The following is a 9,878-nucleotide window of genomic DNA, read 5'->3' on the forward strand; positions in this document are numbered from 1 at the left end:
ACCTACCCTAACCCTAACCCTAACCCTAACTAACCCTACCCTAACCCTACCCTAACCTAACTTACCCTAACCCCTAACCCTAACCCTAACCCTAACCCTAACCCTACCCTAACCCTAACCCTACCCTAACCCTAACCCTAACCCTACCCTAACCCTACCCTAACCCTAACCCTAACCCTAACCCTAACCCTACCCTAACCCTACCCTAACCCTAACCCTAACCCTAACCCTAACCCTAACCCTAACCCTAACCCTAACCCTAACCCTAACCCTACCCTAACCCTAACCCTAACCCTACCCTAACCCTAACCCTACCCTACCACCCTAACCCTACCCTAACCCTAACCCTAACCCTAACCCTAACCCCTAACCCTAACCCTAACCCTAACCCTAACCCTAACCCTAACCCTAACCCTAACCCTAACCCTAACCCTAACCCTAACCCTACCCTAACCCTAACCTACCCTAACCTTACCCTAACCCTAACCCTAACCCTAACCCTAACCCTAACCCTAACCCCTAACCCTAACCCCTAACCCTAACCCTAACCCTAACCCTACCCTAACCCTAACCCTAACCCTAACCCTAACCCTTACCCTAACCCTAACCCCTAACCCTAACCCTAACCCTAACCTAACCCTAACCCTAACCCTAACCCTACCCTAACCCTAACCCTACCCTACCCTAACCCTACCCTACCCTAACCCTACCCCTTACCCTAACCCTAACCCTAACCCAGTGCCCTTACAACCTTCCAGCTGGAAGGTTGACTCAGTCCCCAAACCCTAACCCTAACCCTAACCCTACCCTAACCCTAGAGCAGGAACAACATCATTTGGAAGAGCATTGTGCAGTGTACCTAAGGCCTGAGGAAGACCTATATAGGTCGAAACGTTGCACATTAGGTACACCAAGTTCATTTAAATTAGTTAATTAAAAAATTGGTTAAAAATCTAAAAAAAATTTTTGTTTGAATTTAAATTAGTTAATTAAAAAATTGGTTAAAAATCTAAAAAAAAAATTTTAAAAAAATCTAAAAAAAATTTTAATTTTATTTTTTTATTTTTTTATTTTTTTATCTTTATCTTTTCATTGAAAAATAAATTAAAAAATCACAAAAAAATTAATAATAACTTCATAGTATATAAAAATAAAAACATATAAAGATTATAAATACATAAAAAATAATTCATATATTATTGTTTAAGAAATAAAGCTGCCTGAGAGAAAGGTAAAAAAGAAATGTGGCAAAATACTTGGGAAGTGGTTGGGCACAGAGGGAGACGGGAACAACGTCCCTTTGCCCACCAACAGTGGGATGGAGATTGGAGGAGGAAGGCCCGTGCCACCCCTGTCTTCTACGGAAGGCAGGCTAAGCCCTTCTTCCCTAACCCTAAAAATAAAAAATGAAATAAAACCCTAACCCAACACTGTGCATCACAAATGTATATACACCCCCTTTTTTTTATCTTTTTGTATGTAAAACCTGTAAAATTTTATAATGTATGTAAAGTATGAAGGTCACTCAGGACCAATTTCGTTGTAAATATCTGTATATATCATAATTTTTGTAAATATTGTAAATAACCTGCTTTCTCTTGTCCATTTCTGTATTATCTGTATTATTTTGTATATATGTTTGCTGGAACCGCTTGAATTTTCGGTGTAATGTAAATGTTTGTCCAGCAGGGGGAGGCAGCGCAGTGCAGCCCAATCAGCTGAGCGGGGGCTTCTCCCCTCCCAAATGTAAACAACGCCGAATGCGGCGCTGACGGCCAATCAGAGCCTACCTTTTTGTAAATAGCTTCTAAGTTCCAAATTTGAAAATGTTCACTTTGTATATAAAGTTTTGTCAACGGACTTCCTGGCAGACGAGACAGTGAACTGCCTGATGAAGGTTCTTTTGTTACCGAAACGTCGCAGTTTGTTTGCTGTCTCAGTTTAATTATTGTTATTAAAAAGTGCCTGACGGCATTAAAAGAAGCCGATTTTAGTCCGTTCTTCATTTAACCTTTTATTTAGAATTTTCTATTATTGATTGATTTTTTTACTCAACCTTTTTTTAAACAAAAATTAGTTTTAGTTAAATATTTTTTCCGAACTTTTAATTTTAATTATCCGCACAATGGCGTGGGATCCTTATCCCAGAGATGAGGAAGACTGGACTACGGTCCATTATCACCGGGGCAGACAGCGCACCTGGCAGCCGGCCGACCGACAGCGCTACAGACCCCCGCAGCAGCAGCAGCAGCAGCAGCAGTACCGGGGACGCAGCTACGCCTCCGCCGTCCGTACCCGCCCCACGAGCCGCAGCCGAAGCTACCGTCCCCCACGGTACCGTCCCCAGCCGTACAGACAGCCCCGCCCCCGCTCCCGTAGCTGGCACCGAAGCTCAGCGCAGCAGCAGCAGCAGCGGCAGCGCTACGCACCCAGGGTGCAGAGCCGGGACGAGCACCCACGATCTGACGACCCGCTCTTCGCTGTCAAAGTCAGGGCTCTGCACAAGCTGCTGAAAGCGACACATCACCTCCAGAATGTGTCGAGGAATGACCGGGATCCACCCGCGATTCAGCGAATCACGGCTAACCTGGCCTCCGTGATCAAGCCGGCTCATCCCAGTCCGAAGACGCTGGAGCTGATCGACGGCAACGCTAGAGAATGGTCGTGGAACACGATCCTCATCTTGCGCCAGCACTACGAGGAGGTGCGCGCAGCGGAGAAGCAACTGCTCCTGGACCTCGGCGGGGATCTGCTAGCTCCACTTGAGGTGGCCATCAAGTGGGCTAAACGTAATCTGGGCCGAAGATTCAGCCCGGAAACAGCAGATGAGGTCCAGATTTACCTGCTGAAGAAGGAGAAAAGGGCAGCCTCACCTTGCTCTTCTTCCTCCTCCTCATCTTCTGCCTCCTCGACTCCCCCGCCAGCCCCTCGCCCCCCTCCTCCTCCATCCTCCTGCTCATCTGCTAGCTGTCCAGGACGTAGAGACCAGGCGGTGGACACAGAAGAGGACCTGGATGGACCTCTCCCTCCTCCCCTGCCACGCCCCCTCCCTCTCCGCCCCCCCGCCCTGTCATGACAACCACTGCAACCATGACAGAGCCCACGCATGGCGGCTGGACCCCACCAGGCTCAACTGAGGAGGACAACGAGACGGCCACGCCCCTTCCGCCACCGACTGAGGACGCCACCCCCGCTCCCTCAGCGACAGGACAGAGCTCACAGCAGGAACACCGCACCTGCACCACAGGGGACCCTTCCCCCTCCCCCTCTCTGTCCTTCTCCACCAAAAAGGGCAGCACCCCCTAAAAGAGGAGAGAGGGAGCTCACCTCGGTCGCTGACCTGCTCAAGGAGGAGGTCAAAAAGTACCGGGGTGCAGCTTCAGCTCCGTTGCTTTTCCAGGCCTCCGACCTGGCACAGCAGGAACGCAGGGCCTCACTGAGGCCGAGGACGGCCCCCCTCCACCTCAGACTGCAGGTCAGCACCCAACGGAGGCTCACCTTTGACCCTAGGGTGGAAACATCGGCTCCAGCGGCTTCCTCTTCCACCGGTGAGTCCACTGCTCTTCGACCTGCACAGGTGACGGCTGCAGCCAGACAGTTGGGAACCCAGAACAAGAACCGCAACTGGTCTCTAGATCTGACCAAAAAATATGTTATCCTGGGTGACTCTAATGTGGCCAGGTTTCCGGCCTTAAATAACCCAGACTTGCAGGTGGTCAGCTTCCCTGGGGCCAAATGGAGACACCTCACCCACCTGTTCATGAGGGCACCTGTGATGAGCCAGGTGGAGCGCATGATCCTCTCTCTGGGCATCAACCACAGAGCCCAGAGGGACAAGAGAGCAGCAGTCAGGGAAATGAAGACAGCGCTGAGGACGGCTAGGATCAAGTGTCCTAATGCGCAGATCTTTGTTCCTGCCATCAACTTCTCCCTGACGCTGCCCTTCCAGGAACAGGTAACCCTGTCTCACATGAACATTGAGATCGCGCAGCTCAGCCGCTGCATCCCAGCTCTGCCTAGACGGTCCTTTACAGTGAGCGGTGATAACATCCACTGGACCAAGTCGACTGCAGCTCACATCCTCAACCACTGGGGTGAGTGGTTAAATTAGATTGCCCCAAGAGCCTTCACAGGAAGGAGGGGCATTCCAACCTTGTAAATAAAAATGTGTGTAACCTCTCTAAAACGTTCACCCTCAGTGATGCACAGTGTTCCCTTCTAAATAAGGGCTTAACTTTTATCCCCACTCAGGCTAACAAATCTTTAAAAAATATAAAAATGCAAATGAGATATGATTTGCAGAAATACCACAGAAGGATTAAATTGGCCATCTATTACAAAGATGAGGTTGGTAATGATAACAAGAATAATTTACCTTTTATGCCGGAGTCAGACTGGGCTCCTCCAATCGCCGCTCTCCCTCCTGAGGTGGAAAACTTAATTTCCCAGGACCTTGATTATTTGGACAGAAAATTTAAATTTATTAAAACTATACCTAATCTAAACATAGAAGAAACAAAAGCACTAAAAGAAATAATGATCAATAAAAATATTATTATAAAACCTGCCGATAAAGGCAGCTCCATAGTGATTATGGACAGGGAGCAGTATCTGTGGGAGGGATACAAACAATTATATAATGAAACATATTACAAAAAATTAGACTCTCCAATTTATAACAATACGGCCCCCCTTGTAACCAAAATTTTAGACAATCTACATAAAAAGAAATTTATCAATGCAAAACAAAAATCTTACCTGCGTGGCTCCCCTGAACCTAGAGCCAGGAGGTTTTATCTCCTCCCGAAAATCCACAAGGAGCCGGAAAAATGGAGCAAACCCCATGAGATCCCTCCCGGCAGACCTATTGTCTCCGACTGCGGGAGCGAAACCTACCACACAGCGGAGTTTATTGATCATTATTTATATCCCCTATCAATTCGGCACCAAAGTTATATCAAAGACACTTATGATTTTGTAGAAAAAATTAAATTAATTTCTCTACCTCAGGACTCTATTCTATTTACAATTGACATCGACAGTTTGTACACTAATATTGACATAGATGAAGGAATCAATTGCATTAAGAACGTATTTTTGAAATATCCAGATTCGAGGAGGCCAGATCGTGAACTCATTCAATTATTAGAGATTAATTTAAAAAGAAATGATTTTGTTTTTGATGGCCAATTCTTCCTCCAGGTTAAAGGCACGGCCATGGGTAAGAGATTTGCACCGGCCTATGCCAACATTTTCATGGCCGAGTGGGAGACCGGTGCTCTTAGTACGTGCAGGAGGGCACCCCTGCACTACTATCGGTACCTGGATGACATCTGGGGGGTTTGGACTCATTCTGAAGCAGAATTTCAGGAATTCCTCCAGCACCTGAATACACATAACCCATCTATCACAGTAAAGTCCACTACCAGCGTTAAAGCGGTCGACTTTCTGGACACTACCACATATAAAGGACCAAATTTTGATACAACACACAAATTAGATATTAAAGTTTTCTTTAAACCCACAGACACACATGCTCTGCTATTTAAAACCAGTCACCATCCAAAGCACACTTATGCTGGCTTAATCAAATCACAACTCCTCAGATTTCATAGGATTTGCACACAGAAAACAGACTTTGAGGAGGCAACTAGAACTCTGTTTTCTGCTCTTCGTAAGAGAGGATATTCCAGGTCTTTCCTGAGAGCAGGCAGGAAAAACTTCCTTGAGTCCAGACCCCCCGATTCATCTCCGATGATCCCTCTGATCACAACATTCTCCTCCTCAGCAGGACAATTTGTTTACAATGTTAAACAGAATTTCACTAAATTCCAATCTGACACTTCTTTGCTCCCAAATTACAAAATAATTGCGGCCTACAAAAGGAATAAAAACCTGAGGGATTTCCTCGTCCGTGCTGAGGTCAAACCTTTGAAGACACCAAAGGTCAAAGGTCAGAGTGGATTCTTCAAGCAGCTGCACTGGGTACAGAACAGATTCAACAACACAATTTTCAAATCAGACCAATCAGGAAACCCCAAATCAAAAAATTGTGTTTATTTAATAACCTGTCTAATTTGTAAAATCAGTTATGTGGGTGAAACGAGTAACAGTGTCCTTACTCGTTTTACCCAGCACAGACATAACATTCAAAAACACAAAAAAACACATGTACCTTTAGTGCAGCATTTTATACGCCATGGCTGGGATGCAGTTTCAGCCCTGGTGCTGGAATGTAACCCAGCCTGGTCTTCAGCCCAGAGGAGAAGGGCTGAAAGAATCTGGATCCACAGGCTGGATACACGGATCCCAAAGGGTCTGAATGAGAGGTAGGCTCCACCTGGTGGACTCCTGACAGGATGGCCCGTGCACATAAGGGGAAGGGGAAGAGGGTGAGGGGGAGAAGGAAGGAGGTTCAATTTTTTGGACCTCTGACCTTTGACCCTGAACCCAAACCCCAACCCCTAACCCTACCCCAACCCTTACCCTAACAATGAACAGCCAAAAAGTTACCGGGTTTATCAACTGCAGTAGCAACTTCGCTCCAACTAATCTCCTTGTCATTACTGAAAATATTCTTTGCACGAAATGTTGAATGAACAGTCACGTTGTTTCCACATGTCACCTCCGATGTCCACTGCGCCATGTCAGATGTTTGGGATTCCTCTCCGTGGTTTCTGGGGGGATCCCTGCTTTCTGACTGATTGACTAAAGCAACCCGGGCTTCCTTAACACACTTAAATAAGCAAATACTGAGAGAATATACAGTACAATAAGTAAACATGTGTCTTAATGTTTTTCTGTTGTTATTTAATGCACCTGTAATAAAGCCAGCACAGACGTTTAGCTGTTTTCTCTTTTTTTTTAAGCATATGCTTGCAACAAATAGCTTTGTGAATGTGATATAGTCATTGCATTTCTGAATATAAAATCTTCTACTTGGTAAACAAAAGGCCGTTGTTTTCAAGCTAGCAAACCATCAGGGGGGCACTTTCAGCAGAAGTGCTTCCAAAGGTTGAACTTTTCACAAAAAAGAGCCGAACGACATTTTCTGCCGAAACCAGAACAAGAAGAGATGCTTCCCACTGCACATGAGGCTGGCTACTTCTCCATAGCAACAACAAAAGACAGAAATGACACTTCTTCAAGAGTCATGTAACAATCAAAGTCGGACTATTTACTCTGAATGCTTCATCAGAAGCAATATGTAGTTCTCTCATGAAGAAAAGCCTTTGAGGAATGCACACTGCAGGGGCCCCAGCTTGGTAACGGGGACTGAAATTAATTCTAAAGGTGAAAGGTGCTCTGAAGTTTACCTGTCAAAAATCTGTTATGGCACTTAAAACGATTGCATGCCTGAAAAGAGAGAGAGATTGTGTGTTTTGTGTGTCTTTACTGTTGAAAACAAAAGTATTAAAAGTGTCACTATTTATTAATCCTTACCATTCCTTCCTATACTATATTATATGCACAATACTTTGGAATTTCATTTTGGTATTTAGAAAATATAGAAAAAGAAAACAGAATAACAGAACATATTTGTAGTCCCAGACTTTATTTCTTGTACCATTAGCAAAAAGTTTATTTTACTCCATCCATCCGTCTATCAGTCCATTCACAGAAAAAACATACAAAGGACAGAGAGCTCTATAAATATAAGTTGCTTGTAGCTGTAGGTCTGGAAATATTTGGAGTTGATTGATAAAATGTGTAGTTTAATCCTCCCAAAGCGTAAATTTGGGCATTAAACTTAAACATCTGACCATGTTTATGAATTATTCTTGAATTACAATTAATTTTGCTTCTTCTATAACAAATTCTAAAAATGATCACTCATATCTAAACGTATTTTTGTCTCCGTTACCACAAGTTTATATAATTACAAACAAGTTTTGCAGTGTTAAGTGTGAAAGCTAATGGTGAATACATCATCCATACAGGGTCGCAGATTACAAGATAATCTGAGATCACAGGCTTGATTGACAGCGCTAAGACCCTCCTCTTGGCTCTGATTGGTTGCTTCTGACTAAAACGCCTTGGCTTAGGGGTCGAGAAGGAGAATCATATTTGTTTAACACATTTCAGCAACAAAGAAGTTGTACCTGTCATTGACACGTTCTCTCACACACCCTAATATATTTGGTAATCAAAGAAAGCAATAAAGACTAACTTTTGTGTAATAAACAATAACAAACATTACATTTTAAATAACCTATACATTTATTTATTTATTTGTTGGGAAATGTGTTTTTGTTGTTCTCCTTCTGGCCTCCCCTTCCACCTCGTTTAATTAGTGCAGGTGTTTTGTGTTCGCAATCATGTGTTCAGCCTATTTGAATTTCAGGTGGCTAAAATATAAGGTTCCCCCCTCATAACTTTGTCAAATAATGATCAAATGTTTTCAAACTTACATGATTTGTTGTTGATGATAAGAGGAATAAACAGAGTTAAAGACTTGTTGGTAAATTAACTTGTTCCCATTTTATGGAGGGGGAATGGATTATTTCAGGTGGCTAAAATATATGGTTCCCCCCTCATAACTTTGTCAAATAATGAGCAAATGCTACCAAACTAACATGATTTATTGTTGATGATGAAAGGAATAAACACAGTTAAAGACTTGTTGGTAAATTAATTTGTTCCCATGTTATTGAGGGGGAAGGGTTTATTTCAGGCAGCTGAAATATCCATTTTCTCTCCTCCTCCCCCCATAACTCTGGCAAATACAGAGCAAATGTTTTCAAACTTACTTGATTTATTGTTGATGATGAAAGGAATAAACAGAGTTAAAGACTTGTTGGTGAATTAATTTGTTCCCATGTTATTGAGGGGGAACGGTTTATTTTAGGCAGCGGAAATATCCATTCTCTACTCTCCTCCTCCCATAACTTTTGGGAATAAAGAGCAACTGTTGCCAAATTCTCAAAAAATGTTATGTGTGATACCCTGTAGTATACTAGAAATTTCCTTACTACTGTAATCTGTCATATTTTACATTATAATGGGATTTACCAGAAAGTCCACACTCTCGTCTTTTCAGGAAGCCTTAATTTTTGTGCCATGCTTTCGGCCAGCTTCCATCCTCTTATATCAGCAATGAAAAATTATAAATACACACTACGTGTTGGAAAACTGTGTTTTGGTGACTGACTTTTATTTCTGTCAGGCGGAAGTGACAAAAGTTGGAAAAAGACCGATTCTCTTGGCGTTTAAAATAACACAAAACAGCGTAAAAAGACCTGGTTTATTTAATTATTTTTACAATTTTGTAAACAATAGCTGCCGATTAAACTAAATGTTACAAGCTTGGCATGATTAACTGAATTGTTTTTACCGAGAAATCGATCAGAAGCGCCGTGAAAATGGTCAGATCCGCCTCTCTGGCTGTAATGCGCGCTCCCGACACAGGGGGAACAGTTTTTCACAGGGGAACAGAATTTCACAGGGGAACAGAATTTCACAGGGGGAACAGATTTAGCTGGGGAACAGAATTTCACAGGGGGAACAGATTTAGCTGGGGAACAGAATTTCGCACAAGACAAACTGTGTGGAATTTTCGGTTTCCCTTCGTATTTATGGACAACCAGCAGGGGGCGCCAAAAAACAATTATGAAACATAATTTAACAAGAATTTAATTCCTTTATCTTATCTAATACCCGTCACACACACACACACATATATATATATATATATATATATATATATATATATATATATATATATATATATATATACCACTTCCGCCTCTCAAACTGAGATTCGTCAACCTTTCTTGTGCTTTCTTGGACTTGATTTTCAACACTGAGGCCAAACTGCTAAAATTGAGTCCTTTTTGTTTATTAGCGACTGCCATACACAAGACTGTTGTTTGACCTGA

Source organism: Xiphophorus couchianus, chromosome 22 (genome assembly GCF_001444195.1).
Source record: "Xiphophorus couchianus chromosome 22, X_couchianus-1.0, whole genome shotgun sequence".
Lineage (NCBI taxonomy): Eukaryota > Metazoa > Chordata > Actinopteri > Cyprinodontiformes > Poeciliidae > Xiphophorus > Xiphophorus couchianus.